This window comes from Anthonomus grandis, chromosome 10 (assembly GCF_022605725.1).
Source record: "Anthonomus grandis grandis chromosome 10, icAntGran1.3, whole genome shotgun sequence".
Lineage (NCBI taxonomy): Eukaryota > Metazoa > Arthropoda > Insecta > Coleoptera > Curculionidae > Anthonomus > Anthonomus grandis.
The window spans coordinates 21,072,281-21,090,825 of NC_065555.1; the positions used below are offsets into that span (position 1 = coordinate 21,072,281).

The 18,545-nt window shown below is 33.4% G+C and overlaps 1 protein-coding gene across 3 annotated transcripts in view; it reads left to right on the top strand.

Annotated features, from left to right (window-relative positions):
• Positions 1 to 18,545, top strand: part of LOC126741658 (monocarboxylate transporter 12-like) — a 129,275-nt gene that overhangs the window by 50,948 nt on the left and 59,782 nt on the right. The window contains exon 1 of one of the 3 annotated variants that reach the window (XM_050448187.1): positions 3,380 to 3,535. The exons of 1 other annotated variant lie outside the window; for it this stretch is intronic. The gene's annotated coding sequence lies outside the window, so the exon portion shown is untranslated. Of the gene's footprint in view, positions 1 to 3,379; positions 3,536 to 12,860; positions 13,025 to 18,545 lie in introns of those variants that run through there. One more of the 3 variants, XM_050448185.1, reaches the window with a different exon arrangement.

Here is an 18,545-nt window from a genome sequence, read left to right on the forward strand (position 1 = left end):
TTTTCTGAAGAAAAGAAGGATCTAAAAGTGGAGAGGTCTTCTTCCACTTCGGCTGCACCAATTCCATAGACGTCGTGGAAACGGATATACAAGCGTCGGAGGGAGTCTATGTTAGTAGGTAGGCCCTCTAAAGCTAGCATTAGCTTGACACTGGTCTTGGTGTGGCCTTCGAGACAGACGTTGGAAGGCTGGTCATAGAGGTATGCCAAGTAGAGCCTAAGAGTTTTTAAGATGGTGGGGTCTCTCAGTCTAGCCAACAGGTACCGTCCATTTTCCGCATCAGATTTTTGGGATAGTCGCACTACTGGAGGAGTCAACGGGTCCATATTATGCAGTCCATCATTATCGTTGGCCTTCTCCACAAGTTTGAAGCCGACATTTTCTTGCCCAAATGACTTAGATGCAGCTATCGCATCTTTATTTGAACCAATTTGAAGCATATTGAGGTGATTTGAGACAGGTTTGGGAGTTAAAGTTTTATTAGCTGCCGGTGGAGAATTTAACGGTGGTAATGGACCCATCCTTCGTCCATCCACTACAGCACCAGCCGGCCGTACGTTCGTCTCTTTTAGCTGGCTAAAAAGATCCTTGTTTTGGACACCTACTTTAAAGCTGGAGTTCACACTGTCTTCATTTTGCGTGAAGAGAAAACATCGAATAAAAGCATTAGTCTGGAGCATATCTTTAACGTAGTGAGCGAGCCGGTTTACTGTATAGTCAGGAGAAATATTAGAGACGATTAGGTAATGCCATTCTTCCCTGGTTATGGTTTTCTGAGGTGAAACAATAACACCTTTACAAAAGGACAAAGCGCTCCAAAAAATTTTGCTCGTGACGTCACGCGTTTGGGCCATGCACCATGCACTTCGGGTTGATTTTCGGGTGAATTCATCTGTTGACGCTGTCGTTGTTCGTTGTTTATATCAGACTTTAATACTTTAGTTCGTGTTTAATTTAATGTTTTTCTCCTATCCCTCCCTCGGCTTGTAGTTAATACCAGAGTTTAAATATGCCTCAAAAGTGCTGTGTTCCGGGTTGTAACGGAAACTATAAAAACGGACCTAAAGTGCATGTCTTCGGTTTCCTTAAGGATATAAATCTAAGGCGAAAATGGGTAAAAGCCATACACAGAGATGACTTTGAGCCCACAAACAACACCAAAGTAGGTATGTGAAGCTCATTTTTCTGAAGGTAGTATAATAAAGAGTACTCAAGTTCAAGATTCCAACACAGGTAAAATTTGTACAATATAATTACTAAAACCACGGCTAAAAGAAGACTGTACACCATCTATTTTTTTAAATTGCCCTATTTATTTGTCAAAAACTATAAAAATACGGTCAAGTAAAGATGAAAGGTATAAAAATATTGACGAGTTGAATTTAGCAAAAGCCCTTGAATTAAGCAAAATTGACTTTGGCGAGCATGAGAAACAAAATAATTTTGACAGTTTTGAAGAGTTTATTGAAAAATTTTCTGCTTTTAAACTACCGAAAGATTGGTTTACTGCTCACAGTGAGTCTCAAGACAGCAAAAAGCTAACAATTTTTTAAAATTGAAAACACACTTGGTCCATGCATTAATTGGGCAATTGTTTTTAATTTTAATTTAAATGTTATTAGGATATGAATATTATATGAAACTTTTTTATACAGCGAGCCAGTTTGTGTTTTAACATCAAAATTTAAAACTCCATATACTTCCCATAGTTTAGATGATTTGTATGCAATACTTGAAGCAATAGACCTTACTATTATTACCCTGCCTTTGGAGGAAAATGTTACCAATAATGACAACCCCGACTGTCACTTAAATCCAAATACTGCTACCAATACCCTTGGCAATACTATTCTCAATCATGTCAAACCATCAAATGACATAAATAAAATGAAACGTGTGTTCGATTTTGTGTCAAACATACTAAAAAGTTTTAAAAACATTGAAGACAACAAAATAGTGCATGCTTTAGATTTTATTTGTGAACAGGTAGCTTTGCTTATAACTGCAAAGGAAAGGTACAAATATCCAAGTAGTACAATAATTTTGACTTCTATAATCTGTACTATTAGTCCTCATGCATACAAGTATTTAAGAGATTATGGATCCCTAATTTTACCACATCCTCAAACTAAAATGGGTATTTGTAACAAACACATGACCGATCCCCACATAGATGAAAGAAAAATGTTTTTAACTTATGCCCCAAATGTGTTTAGTTTACTAAAGGATCATGAGAGATTTGTGACACTACTTTTTGATGAAATTCATACTGACCCTTACATGGATTATAAAGGCGGTAACATCACTGGAACATCAGTCAATAATAAGTCTCTAGCTTCCTTGGCATTTACTTTTATGATTACAAGTGTGTGTTCCAGCTTTAAGGAAGTAGTTCACATAGCTCCCATCTCCAAAATTACATCAGACCTACTTCATAATTTTATTAAGAAAATTATTGAAAATTTAGAGGAGATTGGGTACATAGTTTTTTGTGTTCTAAGTGATAATAATGCCATGTAGTAAATGTAAGTCTATTGTCTATTGTAATGTAAGTCATCCCATAGATAATCAGAGACCATTATTTTACCTATTTGACACAGTTCACTTACTTAAATATGTATTTAATAATTGGCTTGACTCTAAACCAGACCAAAAACTTTATTTTCCTGATTTTGACACTTTGAAAAAAAAATGTGCTTCTTTTTCTGCAATTAAAGAATTACATGAACTGGAGTATGATAAGCTTTTTAAGCTTTTAAAGTCAATATATGTATTTATGTGTATATAATAACATTTTTTACTACTTGATGGTATAAAAAAATTATTATAAATACCTAAATACATATGTTGAATTTTGGCGCAGATGTAGGGGAGTTGGGAGTCTGCATTTAATATTACACCATAATATTTAACCTGACATTCAACCAGAACTAAAACATACCTTTGAATGTTTCCTGAACTCTATTCTATTCCTAGCATTTTTTAAAATAAGCCAAATATTGAGATATTAGCATATAAAATCCCTTGGTTTTTAAAAATCGGTGGCCCACATCGATGACGTCACGCGCCAAGCACTAAGGCCTTGTTTTTGAGTGGGTGTTGCACCAACTCACGAAACGCCCAGTACAAGAAAAAACCTTATTTGAAAACAATAACGATGTAAACATGCTTAATTTATATTACAAAACTGAGACAATAATGAAGTTATAAATTATTTATTATTATGTAAATATTTATATATGGTTTAAGAGAATAGCGGTATGCATTAACTTACTTAACTTAGGCAATTCTATTTAATGGCATAATTTGGAAATATACTTTCAATTATTAATGCATTTTAGTGTTTTCATAGTTAATTAATTGATCGAGTGATCATTATGTGTAATGTTTTTGTCTAATTCACAGTCTATTTGATAATAAAAGTCTCCCTGGTTTTTTTGCTACTAAACATTAGTAATTTGATAAGAAATCAGTGATATGGTGTTTTTGATAATATTTTCCAACAATAATCAAGCAATTCATGTCATAAGATAAGGTAAGTGATTTACTTTTATCTAAATTACTTATTAAACAGAACTAGGTAAAATAATGCTTAGTGAGAACCATTACTTTGAATAGAACTGGAAATTCAGAAAAAGACAAATAACGGCATAAGTCACAGCACAACCAACTCATATAAACTTCACTTTAAAGCTGATAACTGACAATAAAGTAACCCAGTCTGTGACTTAAAAGCCCCCAAAACCAGTCCCTCTTAAAACTATTTTATTATCTTGGGTATTTTAATCGTTTGCAGCTTTTTCGTCCTTTCACTCAACCTTTTAAAAAAACCAACATTTTCATTATAACTCAAAATTGTAGGCCTACGCCAGATGTTGCAAATGTCTATAAAATAATAATTCCAAGTACCTAAGCTAAATGCTTTAGATATACATCTGTGTTTAGAGTTTTGTACCTTCAACTCTTAAAAACTAATTTATTGGGTTTTGGGAAAACATGGTATTAGTAACTTACGTCTCACATTCAGCCACCCTGCAATTATCTCGTCCCGAGATATCTACTAGGTCTGCTTCTCACCCTCATCCGAAGACAAAGGTACTTCATCTTCACCACCACTCTCTTCGTCTAAATCGTCTGATACCCCTCCAGGTATACACCAGGGTCACATCCTACCAATGGCGACAGTATTTTGATAATTTGATGCTCTTAATTTGAAGTCCTGTGGAAATTGTTCATATCGGTAATAACGTATCTGTCATTTGGTAGAAAGTTTTTCACCACTATTGGACTAATATAGGCTGGTGCTAACTTGCTGCTAGGTTCTGTTGCTGGGCTTTGCTTTATAATTAACACTACATCCCCCTCTCGATACACCCTGGATTTCTTTCTTTTTTGTCGAATTATTGTTTTTGTTTTGCGTTTTTGCGTAACCCGCTTGGATCTTCTTAGCTGCTGACTCCCTTATGGTAATAAGGGAGTCCCTTATTACCATAAGGGAGTTATCCACACTTTTCCCTGTGGATTTATTTATGGTGTTGTTAATGGTAACCTGGACGTTGCGGACCTGTTCATCCCAAAGTCCTTCTTCCGGTACAGATGGCAACAATGCCGCTAAGACTGTATGGCTTAGACATTCCACTTGAGCATTTACGCGGGAAGTAGCTACAGTAGCTACTAACTACTACCATTTACAACGTGCTTAATAGTATTTTTTATACAAAAAGACTTAAAATCTTTTGAGGTAAATGCGCTCTCTGATCCGATATCAAAACTTTCGGAGCTCCATACGTCGCAAAGATATTCTTCAAATTTGCAATGACACTTTTAGATTTGGAGAACGGTCCCAGATGATCTACATGAAAGGTGTGTAGTGGTTGGATGCCCTTGGGAATTGGGTGAAGAAATCCTTCTTTCTTTCCATGATTTATTTTATTAACTAGACCCGTTATACAGCAAGAGATAAATTTTTCCACATACTTCAGCATATTACGAAAACAGTAGTTCTCACGAAGACGGTGTAAAGTCCTTTATATTCAAAACTGGCCAATGCCAACGATCTTAATAACTTGTGGCATTTTTTTTGGATTTATATTAAGTGTTTCTACAAGATACCTTTAAGTGTGATTCGGTATACATGATCATCTCTTAAGCAGTAGTTTCCTAAAAAACCTGCCTATCATGATCGGTCTGTGGAGGCAATGATAAAGTTTTGTTGATTTCCCTAACCTTGTCATCAGTAAGTTGTCCTGAAAATACCAAGACAGCTTTTTCAATGCATAGGATAGACTGCATTTTTAGAAGAGCTGATGATTCGTTGGAAGGGTTTCGACTAAGTACATCCACGTGCTCCATTCTGTCTCCAGACCTGTACTGGACGTCGAATGTCAATTTTTGTTTTTGTAACCACCATCGAGCTATCCGTGGTATGAGCTTTTTCTTTTTTACTTGTAGGCCTTAGTGAATTACAATTAATTATTACATTAAATGATATTCGCAGGGGATAGGTACGAAAGTATTGAACTTTTCACCATGGCAACACTTTCAAGATCGTACGAGTAGTACTTTTGTTCCGTATTGGATATTTGTGGACTATAGTAAGTAACTGGATGGAGACGGCTATCAGATTGATGTTGTAGCAATATTCCAGCAAGTTCTATACTACTGACGTCGGTATAAACTTCCGTATAAGCAACAGTATCGAAAAGTTTTAAAATTGGCCTGGTAATACGTCTGGTAATACCTGGTTATCAATACGGCTTCCGAAAGCTTAGATCCACCGGCGATCTTCTGGCCTACGTCACACACTTGTGGACGGAGACCATGGAGAAGCACGGCGAGTCCCGCTTGGTCGCCCTTGACATTTCCAAGGCATTTGACAGAGTGTGGCATGAGGGACTACTAACCAAGCTCTCCTCAATCGGCATTCAAAACTCATTACTGAATTGGATCAAAAGTTTTCTTGAACAACGAACAATCCAAGTAGCCATCGATGGATACCTCTCGGACAAATTTAACATTAACGCTGGAGTTCCTCAAGGATGCATTCTATCCCCCACCCTTTTCTTGGTATATATCAACGATTTGCTAGGAACCACTGTCAATCCAATCTACAGTTTTGCGGATGATAGCACACTTATTTCCACATTTAAGTCCGCCAAACCAATGACAGCCGCAAGTTCTCAGAATCTTAGGCAGCAACAAGTAGCTTCAATCAACAACGATATTAGAGCAATCTTGGTGTGGGGCGATAACAATTTGGTCAATTTTAACGCTAAAAAAACGCAGGCTGCAGTATTTACGATGAAGACTAACCTTGGTGGCCCAGAGCTGGTTATGGCAGGGAAAACATTGCCAATGAAATCATCTTTACATCTTCTTGACAGGAGTCGAGGTCACCAATAGTGTGTCCTTGCATGACCACGTTGCCGAGGTCGCCAGGGCGGCTTCCAAAAAACTCGGAGTGTTTTAGTGTTTTTTAAAACGAAAAAACTGTATACACCAGAACAGCTGCTGACTCTTTATAAGGCTCAAATACGCCCTTCCCTCGAGTATTGCTCGCATGTCTGGAGCTCTGCACTCAAGCATAGTTTAAACCTGCTGGATTCTATACAAAAGAGAGCTATTCGTCTTATTGACAAACCAAAACTGACAAAGAGTCTGGATAGTCTGGAGCACAGGAGAAAGGTGGCTGATCTCTGTTCATTCTACCGTTATTATCACGGTAAGTGCTCCTCTGAGCTGGCAGGCCTGATTCCACCCAGGGCTGTTCCGGCAAGAAGGACGCGTCTAGCAGTTGCGGCTCATCAACATCGAGTCCACCTGCCTACCCCAAGGACGTCGCTGTATCGGGACTCATTCATCTGGAGAACATCTTCTTTGTGGAACGGGCTTCCACCTCACATATTTCCCGACGCATACAACCTACAGCGATTCAAGATAAATTCCTACAAATATCTTCGCGCAAGCACGACTCCAAGAGTGACATAGGACTTTCCTCTTGTGCTTGTGTTTACCATAAAAAAAAATAAAAGCTGCCTGCAACTTTTTAAATGCTTGTTGTTCCTTTGGCCCCAGCGCCATGGAACATTTTTCTTAGTTAGGGATGTTAAAGGTTTAGCTATTAGCGAATATTTTTTGACAAAATGCCTAAAATATTCTGTTAGGCCCAGAAATTATCGAATGTTGTGGATAGTCGTTGAAATTGGAAAAATTTTGTACAGCAGTTTGTAAGGTTGAGCGTCATGCCTTTCCTTCGAAATATGTGAAGCGTTTCTTTTAATTTATCCAGTGCCTCGTCTGTCATTGGAGCAAAAATAAGTGCGTCATCTAAGTAAAGTGCAGCATTACCACAGATAGGTCTTAAGATCTTGGTCATCAACCGCTGAAAGGCTCTGGGAGCATTGGTTAAACCAAAAGGCATCCTATTAAACTCATAGTGGCCTTCAGAGGTAACAGCAGCTGTAAACCGTTTTGAGGATTCTGTCAACGGAATTTGATGATAACCTAATTTAAGTTTGAGACATATAAAGTAGTTTCCAGCTTGTAGTTTATCATCAATTCATGGTAATGGCTGGTTTTCCTTAATAGTAAGAAAGTTTAATTTTCGATAATCAATACAGAGTTCTTGGTCTTCGTTTTTCTTTTGTACAAGCGGAACAGACGAGGAATATTCGGACTTTTCCTTTGTGATGTCGTTATCAACAATATTCGTTACAGTGTCCTGCTGTGCTCTTGATATCCTGTAGGGTCGATAGACCTACAGGATATCAAGATAAAAGGCTTGTCATCTTGAAGGTTAATGTTCACTGAAGAAGTGGAGAAAAAAAAACAGTCGCGATATTCACTTATGTTATAATTATTGAATTTTTATGTTCATGCCTAAGCAAAACACTCTTCACAACACACACTCTTCTGGACCGGCTAAATCTAAGAACCAATAAATAAGAGTCTGTTTGTAGCTATCATATTACAGTGATATTTCATTGAGCCTTTTGAATAGGCATGGCAGGTAGTTTTTAGGCAGTCAAGAAAAGACCGTGAAAGGAATTTAAAGTTAAGATTCTGTTTTGTCCCAATTTGGATTAATATAATTTTTATCAACCTACCGGGTCTTTTTGTTACACTTAGTATGGCAAATAAATAATATTTAAGCTTTTCTAAAACTATACTCACCACGACTTCTGCGAGCGGTAAACGCTCTACATTCTCCTTTTGATTAACCTTCATCATCTTGTTGCCAGGTTGTTTTTTGATGTAGTTTATTGCCCTTGCAATTACCATATTCTTTTTAAAAGTGATATCCTTATTAAAAAAGTTAAAACACGGTTTAACGGCACCTTGCTTTTTTTTTAAGGGAAACAGCAGTAAACAGAATATTATCAAACAACTGATGACTCATATAAGTAGCAAACCAATACATGTTTATGCGGACACATCACAAACCAATAACTACTGGATGTAGCTCAGACATCCAGTTACTCAAATAAACAAACCGGCGCTACCGGCGGGCAGTACTGCAAAACAACCGCTCTTTGACTGTCAGTTTCTTTTAAAATGATTATTCTGCATATGCGAAAGACAATGTAGATACTCCTAAGGATTTCCAAATTGTTGGGTCTTAATATATGTTTGATCTTGATGATATATGTTTATGTGACATTTTAATCCTTTTTGTTATTTATCTTGAAATCAACTAAACTCAGACAATAAACGCCAGAGTCGTGAAATTTACGATCTGATGTTGTCAATAAAAAGAGTCTGTTCCTGACATAAAAATATATGGCGTTAATGCGTTCCAAAGCAATACCCACTCAAAGACAAGGCCTTAGTGCTTGGCGCGTGACGTCATCGATGTGGGCCACCGATTTTTAAAAACCAAGGGATTTCATATGCTAATATCTCAATATTTGGCTTATTTTAAAAAATGCTAGGAATAGAATAGAGTTCAGGAAACATTCAAAGGTATGTTTTAGTTCTAGTTGAATGTCAGGTTAAATATTATGGTGTAATATTAAATGCAGACTCCCAACTCCCCTACATCTGCGCCAAAATTTAACATATGTATTTAGGTATTTATAATAATTTTTTTATACCATTAAGTAGTAAAAAATGTTATTATATACACATAAATACATACATTGACTTTAAAAGCTTAAAAAGCTTATCATACTCCAGTTCATGTAATTCTTTAATTGCAGAAAAAGAAGCACATTTTTTTTCAAAGTGTCACAATCAGGAAAATAAAAATTTTGGTCTAGTTTAGAGTTAAGCCAATTATTAAATACATATTTAAGTAAGTGAACTGTGTCAAATAGGTAAAATAATGGTCTCTGATTATCTATGGGATGAGGATAAACAATGCTTAGTTGGTCTGCAGTTGAAAAACGACTCATGGCTTTCTCGTTAATGGCATTATTATCACTTAGAACAAAAACACTATTTACCCAATCTCCTCAAATTTTCAATAATTTTCTTAATAAAATTATGAAGTATATCTGATGTAATTTTGGAGATGGGAGCTATGTGAACTACTTCCTTAAAGCTGGAACACACACTTGTAATCATAAAAGTAAATGCCAAGGAAGCTAGAGACTTATTATTGACTGATGTTCCAGTGATATTACCGCCTTTATAATCCATGTAAGGGTCAATATGAATTTCATCAAAAAGTAGTGTCACAAATCTCTCATGATCCTTTAGTAAACTAAACACATTTGGGGCATAAGTTAAAAACATTTTTTTTTTCATCTATGTGGGGATCGGTCATGTGTTTGTTACAAATACCCATTATAGTTTGAGGATGTGGTAAAATTAGGGATCCATAATCTCTTAAATACTTGTATGCAATAATGAGGACTAATAGTATAGATTATAGAAGTCAAAATTTTTGTACTACTTGGATATCTGTACCTTTCCTTTGCAGTTATAAGCAAAGCTAACTGTTCACAAATAAAATCTAAAGCATGCACTATTTTGTTGTCTTCAATGTTTTTAAAACTTTTTAGTATGTTTGACACAAAATCGAACACACGTTTCATTTTATTTATGTCATTTGATGGTTTGACATGATTGAGAATAGTATTGCCAAGGGTATTGGTAGCAGTATTTGGATTTAAGTCACAGTCGGGGTTGTAATTATTGGTAACATTTTCTTCCAAAGGCAGGGTAATAATAGTAAGGTCTATTGCTTCAAGTATTGCATACAAATCATCTAAACTATGGGAAGTATATGGAGTTTTAAATTTTGATGTTAAAACACAAACTGGCTCGCTGTATAAAAAAGTTTCATATAATATTCATATCCTAATAACATTTAAATTAAAAACAATTGCCCAATTAATGCATGGACCAGGTGTGTATTCAATTTTAAAAATTGTTAGCTTTTTGCTGTCTTGAGACTCACTGTGAGCAGTAAACCAATCTTTCGGTAGTTTAAAAGCAGAAATTTTTTCAATAAACTCTTCAAAACTGTCAAAATTATTTTGTTTCTCATGCTCGCCAAAGTTAATTTTGCTTAATTCAAGGGCTTTTGCTAAATTCAACTCTTCAATATTTTTAAACCTTTCATCTTTACTTGGCCGTATTTTTATAGTTTTTGACAAATAACTAGGGCAATTTAAAAAATATATGGTGTACAGTCTTCTTTTAGCCGTGGTTTTAGCAATTATATTGTACAAATTTTACCTGTGTTGGAATCTTGAACATGAGTACTCTTTATTATACTACCTTCAGGAAAATGAGCTGTACATACCTACTTTGGTGTTGTTTCTGTCATCTCTGTGTATGGCTTTTACCCATTTTCGCCTTAGATTTATATCCTTAAGAAAACCGAAGACATGCACTTTAGGTCCGTTTTTATAGTTTCCGTTACAACCCGGAACACAGCACTTTTGAGGCATATTTAAACTCTGGTATTAACTATAATCCGAGGGAGGGATAGGAGAAAAACCTTAAATTAAACACGAACTAAAGTATTATATAAACAAATAAAACCGCGGCGTCGCGTCGCCTGGCCGGTGCGTCGGAGAGAACCGGTTTCTCCGAGGATTTTTCTAGTCCGAAAATACGATTTTGCGATTTAAAAGTACGCGAAGAGTTTACATAAATATAACATACACGTTTCGCGGAAATAAACAGTTCCGATTTTAGAAAAAAACACAAAAATTAGCTAATGTTTACTGCGGATCTCGTCAGAAATACCGGCAACCACAGAACATAAATATAAACAACCTAACCTCTCGTTTCATCAGGTGGCACAACTAGTAGATGCGCCGTTGTCAGATTTATATAGAAAGAACTCCTATTGGCAAGTAGCAAGGTATTAGATATATGATAAAATTTTAAAAAAATGGAAGCTTAAATTATAAAAAAAAAAATAGGGATGCACTCTTTTTTTTAACTAAATTGTAAAGTAAGAGCAGTTAAATAAGATATAAATTTAATTATTTTAAGATAGTAATAGAGCATCCTAACGTTCACGGCAATCTGCAAAGTCTGGCAGCGTTGCAGGCAGCCTTCCGTGGACGAACAACGGCAGCGTCAACAGCTGAATTCACCCGAAAATCAACCCGAAGTACATGGTGCATGGCCCAAACGCGTGACGTCACGAGCAAAATTTTTTGGAGCGCTTTGTCCTTTTGTAGAGGTGTTATTGTCCAAAGTCCGTCATAATATTTTATGTTTTATGTTTAGTGTTTACTTAACATTAAATATCTTTTCTTAAGATTAACGTGTAAATCATCCTTTAAATAGTTATTTTTTATTTAGGAAGTGTATATAACATATATACATGTACATAACATATAACGTGTATATAAGAGTAAGATATACCATTAGGCCAAATAGTTTTCAAATATTTGAAGTATTATTAAATAATAAAGGGCCTTTTTTAGTGAACCAACAAACTTCTATAATATATTTCGTTATATTAACTTTATTTTTTGTTGATAAATGACGTGAAATAAGTAATATCTGTAAACTTTTCCTATAGTTCGCATTAGTTTCTTCCGAATTAAACAGATAATAGCGGATATAAGCACATAGTCGTAGAATGGGTTATCCAACTATGTTTTTTATTGTTTCTTTTGATTCTGAAGCAGACCATATTTAATATTAATTTAATGTTATAGATAGCGATAATAAAAAATAGCATGTATCTTATCAAAATATCAAGGGACTAAGACATAATCAAATGATTATGTGCAATTTTTGTCTCTAATTTTGTACCATTTAATACCATACCATACCATTTTATTATAAGGTAGGTGAAATAGAGATATTGCATTATACAAGTTCATCTTATTAACTTAAAATCGCTTAATTTCTGCAAAACCGTACGTTTTAGGAGAAAAAGTTCAGGTAAAAGCAACTATATCTTACTTCGGGAACAGAACCAAGACCAATTTTGGTTTGTAATTTTAGCACTGGAATTTGGTATTGCGGATATGGCGGTGCGAAGGAAACAGTACTGGTAACTGACTAAAAATGCTGGTAATTCATTACTTTACATATATGCATCATAGCGTTTTAAAAACAATAATTACTTAAATTACATTGGTTTGAGAAGCTTAATTATCAAACAATTAAAAAAAATCATTTTAACTAAATTTATTGAACAATTTCTTGTGGTTAATAAATACTTAAAAAAAAAACTACATACTTAAAAAATAAATCTGTAATGGAACACCAGTAAGAACCTTGATACTGATAAATCTTAACAGAAAACAAACATTTTACTTTAAAATACATAAAAAGAAATGGCCATCAATATTACGTATTTGCAAGGTGAAATACATATACATACGTCGTATATACGATAATAGTGATAATCATAAACGTCACGCCACTGGTATAACAGTACTGTACGCGAGATACTTTATTGCTTATCTTTTTGAGATTTAATTATGTTAGCGTTATATTTTTTAACATGCCGCTAATCTATGGCTTAATTATTTGTTGATGAACTGAGTAAGTGTATGTTTCGTACTTTATGTAGTTACAGTCTGGAAGCAATTTAAGTTTGTTGGTGAGTTTTTTATCTTAAATATTTGTTTAAAAGTTCTGTGTTTTACCAAATTTTTAATTTTTTTAAAATAAACATTTATATTTATAATGATACAGAATCTAAAATAATTTTCCGTGGGTTCCATAATTGGAAATATAAAGAGTATCATTAAAAATGATTTATTTTAGATTTAGGTAATTATATATGTAAGTATTGGTTATATGGGATACATAAAATTAAAATATTTCTATTTTGATTAACTTTTATTGCCGTGAAAGAAAAAAGTGAGAAACAATTTTTTCTTTCACGGCGCGACTTTTTTATATCAACTAAACTAAACTCTATTCAAACCTATACTCTATATTTAATAAGTGACTAAAGCATAATAACCATTCATAATGATGCCTAATCAGCTCCTTTTATAAAAACAACTTTCGGTTCCTTTTCGATGTCACATAAATACAAATTATGTTTGGCGACTTAACAGTTATGTATTGTACAAAGATTATAAGGAAATTGATTTTTGCTTATATTCCAACAGTAAGTATACAATTTTTAAAATATTACTTATATATAATTTAAGAACGCTTAATTAAAAGTTTAAATATTAAGTCAAAGTCTTAAATAAAGATATTTTCATTATATGTAAATTATAAATATAATATATTTTTATGAAAGTATTCTTATTTTTTATGATATAAATTAGATATCTATAATTCTTTAATTTGATAAAACTTGTAAAAATATAAAACAGATTAATATTATACTTATAATAATAAATCTGGGCAAAAAGATACGTATATTTTATTAGGCGTATCATATTTTTTCATAAAACTAAATTTACATATATAAATTTATTGCCCTAATTTTAGCGATTAAATGACCAGAAAAAATAGTAAATATTATTGTAATTTAAATGTTACGTCCTTAATAAAAAGCGCTTAAAAACAAAAATCTTAATTATATCTTTTAAATATAAGAAGTGTTTTTTGTAAATTAAATTCAAAAATCAAAAATTTGTTGTGATTAAAATCATTTGAATTTAATAGACGTATGTAGGTCCAACCTGAAGACGTTAATTAAGGACATTTCGAATAAAAAGGTTCATGTAACATGTGGTACAGATATTTACTTTTCGGTTTCGGCTTATTAGAAGAGGCACAATATTTATGATTAGCTCAAAAGTAGTATTTTCAATAAGAAAGGGAAAATTAAATATTTAATTTATTTAATTATATTGTTGTAATTTATTTAATTATACAGTCAAAAACTGTGAAAATTTTCCAAGCATACTGCAAATAAAAGACTTGCTGTTAACTAAATGATGTGCTTACTTTAAGAATAATTAACTGAACTGTTTTTTGTAACAAATACAAAAAAGTGTAATATAAATTTTTTATAAGAAAATAGCTTCTCCATAACCGCTTCTAGTTTGCGCTAGAACACTGTATGTATATTGATAAAGCATATTTTTACGAAAAGTAATAAATAGCAGATAATGACTATTTTATAAATACAGAGTAAGTACTTGAAATATGAAATGTTTGTAGCTACTTTTAAATGCTATGTATTACAGATTTTATGTAGGTTTTAGGAGTTTTGAAAAAAATATATTGATAGCTATTTTTTTTTCTGAAATGGCTTCGACCTTTTTTTTATATTAAAAATCAAAACTCGCAATGGTAATTCTTTAACTAAGGTGAGCGTTTAAAAACGTTTTAATTCGTTTGATCTTATCTGGAAAGTACATTAAATGTTTCCATATGCAAACATTAAATGTCCCAATCATGTGACTCAAAAAAGCTCAAACAAGTCCTATTATGGCAACTTTCTGCAAAAGGATGTGAAAATTTTTTCCATTTGGATTTTGTGATTAAAATAACAATACCTTATAATCTCACAAAATTTAAACGAAGACATTAAAAATCGCATCTTTGTTTTTTAGCTATTAATTGCTTAATGTTTATATGTATATACTATTTCATATAAAAAGATTATCAAAAAGTATTTAGCAACGAGTAAACTATTCATATTAAAAAAAAAAACTTTGAATCGAGCTTGAAAATGCGTTAATTTTTAGATTTTCTTTCGATTTTTGTTTGATTATTTTCAAAGACAAAACTTTCATGCTCTGGGGGAAGCAATACCCTTTCGCCTCTCCCTTAATCCGATAAGAAGTTATCTGGATAAGGGGTACTATATGCGGCAAAATAAACTGAAATGAATATTAAAATGTTTTTAAATTTAGTATACATGATATAGCCTTGCAAACATTAGTTATGGGATGTTCCCGATAAAACACATGTTCAACATGCCCTGCGGTCAGTTTTAAGCATATTTCGTAGTGTTCATGAAGGTTCTCAATCATGTCTGTGAGCGAAGGTTGTTGAATGGCGCGAAAAAAAATTTGAATTTTAGTCTAGTTAGGGAAGTGCCACGCGAAATAGGGCTATTCCCAAAATGATTGCCCAGCATTCGAAGGACTCTGGCCGTGTGACAGGTTGTACGGTCCTACTGAAACCATTGTTAATTAAGTGATTAAGATCATGTAGAAATATCGTAATAATTTTTTCTCTGGAGCGCTCCTGATTAACAGTTACCACCGTTTCATGCCATGTGCAGATATAGCACACCAAATGGTAATACTGTGAAGGGGATGCTCGACGATTACATTAGGTAGTTCGAATCGAAGAAACCGTAATGTTAATGGATCCGTTTAAATGAATATGGCTTTCATCGGAAAACCAAGTGTTTGGTAAGAACGATGCATTCTCATAATCCATAGCTATATTCTTGAACATTATACGGAGCAATCGATCACTGATATTCAATTTTAATTATGTTCCTTTGGGGCTTCGTTTCAGCGATTACACCATTTAAATAAGAACACACCCATAATTTGTATTGGTTTCGTCCCACTTTTCGTACTACAAAACTTGTCAACAACTGCTGACACAAGAAGACTGTTTTATAAGCTTAAATGTTTCGGCAACTGATTTTAAGCTTGAACCGTTTTCGCAACCTTTTCTATATGATCAAAATTTGCACTGAGAAATCTGAAGCAACTAACATGATACATGTCGCATGACACATACGCATTTAAGAACTGTTTCTATTGCCGCATACCATACATTTGCATTATTAATTTTTGAACCACCTGAAATTTAATTTATATATTAAGATATACCGTGTTAAGGGTCAAAAACATACGTTGTGATTAATTTTCACAAACAATTACAACTTTTAACTAGTAAAGTTTCTTTTTCAAGCAGACATTAAATTTATATTTTACTTTAACAAAATCGGAGGTGTTAGATTAATTAACAACTTAAATGATCAAGCTTCTGCATTCTAGAGGTGCTATCAAAGGTATAACTACCTCAAGAAGACTACATGTATGATGACTGATCTTATACAGAGTAAGGAATTTATTGAGTTTTTTTTCTGGAAATATTGTACTTGTCTAATTAATAATATTACAAGTAGAAGCTATCATTAATAAATAAATTAATGCTACTGAAATTGTCATATTTCATAATATAACTTCACCTAAATGAAACTAAAAAAACTTTTCGTCTGGCATCGCCGATAAATATCAAACGATTCAACCGCCTTTGTCATGTAAATACTTGCGAAGCCGCTCACTAATAAAAGACTGTTCTGCTGCATCAGAACTATGTCCACTTAGTAGATACTGCCGATCTATCGATATTGTCGATACGCTACAATCAACTTTGCCAAACGACAAAATATGTCAAAGGGTAAGCGAACCGATTAAACATTTGACCTTTGACACTAAAAATGAGATTTGGTAAAAAATTACTGAATCCTACAAACTAACATTATACATAAGTATGATGCCATACTAAAATGAAGTCGTGAGTGATCTCCAGTAGATAATTACAACTGTTTTGGAAGAATGGCAAATTTAAACTTTTGTGCCAAGTTTAACAAAGCGCGTAATGCAACAGTGCTACGCGGCGAACCACTAATAAATATTAAGAGTGCTGAAGAAACGGGAGAACCTAAAAGGTAAAAAATAATATTTATATCTGTAGACTCGCATTTTTAGTGGGCATCTGTAATTGCTATATTACTGTATAGTCCAATAGCAGATGGATATTTAGTAGCTTTGTCCAATCTGTTTTTACATTCATTGACATCCTCTGCGATCACTGTCTTGCACTATTTATATAAAAGCTTTTTTTTTGAAAGATTTGCAATCTTCTTTGGTCAATTTCTTTAACATGTCTTTATACCTGTATTAATTGAGTCTGGGCTTAATGGAAAATACATTTTTTGGTGGTAACGGTTCCAAAGTATAGGGATTTAAATATATATCTACGTTTTTTCATCTTCTCCCAAAATCATTATTTTTACTTAGATTTAAGAATCACACAGAAGGTTCCCACCATAAAACTACACTTCTTTCATTTGCAAAGCGTTAGCAATATCTAAATGGCTATTTCCAGATGATTGAAATACCAAGTCGCCAGATTTATTGACCAAAATTTTTGCAATATCAGGTTTGAAAAGTGAGAGAGTAAGAGCTTTGCATGTTTGAATCCTGAAAGGAACCTGATAGCAATTTAAAACAACATTTTTATAAACTAATCGAGTAAAAGTAACAGACCTTTATAGTCGTCTAAAGACACTGGAGAAGCACCCACTCAATGGACATAAACCATTTGAAAAGGGATCGGTCTTTTGTTAATGAGAGGTAGTAAAGCTTGGTTAGTGCCACTTTTTTTTACTTGCAATGTATGTTAATTAATGTGAACAATATTTATTTACAAAATTAGCGCAATCATAGAAAGCTAAAAATAATGTTTAATTTTAGCAAATGTTTTTGTCATGGCATAAAACAATTTCAACAAACCTACCCGGCTACCTTTTAGCACAAAAGTACGATGAATGCGCGGATTCGATCCAGGATTTATTTTGCGGAAAAAGATATTGTTTTGATAGAAATATTCTTTGGTAGGTTTTCATTTCTTAAGTTGCTCTTGAATTCTTAACGAAAAAGCATTATAATGAAGATTTTGAACTGTTATTAGGCAATTAATATTAGCATACTGATGACACTTCACACACACACATACACAAAACTACTATCAACAACCATATAGTAAACCATTATTTGTAATATAAGCATTATAATATATTTATATACTGCCTTAAATGGCACAGATAACTGTATAAAATTTAAAAAAAGGGTCGAGCACAATTTTTCCAAAACCAAATACATTGAAATTGAATTAACTTTCTTTTATTATTTAACCACTAGGTTCCTAACGTAGTATGGTTACCAGAGGTAGGGTAAATTAGTGTCAATATAGCCATCTGGTAACCCTGAGGGACAGTTTTATCTTTTGTGATAATTTATGATAATTACAGTTTGTAATTAGCTCAAATGTATGGCATAAAAGGCTGCCAAAGTCATATAAATAGTACTTTGACTCTTTTTCGAAGATCGCTAATATAAACTGTTAAAAAAGTACTTCCCCAGAACCTAATGTCGGATAGCAGTTTGGTAGCTTAA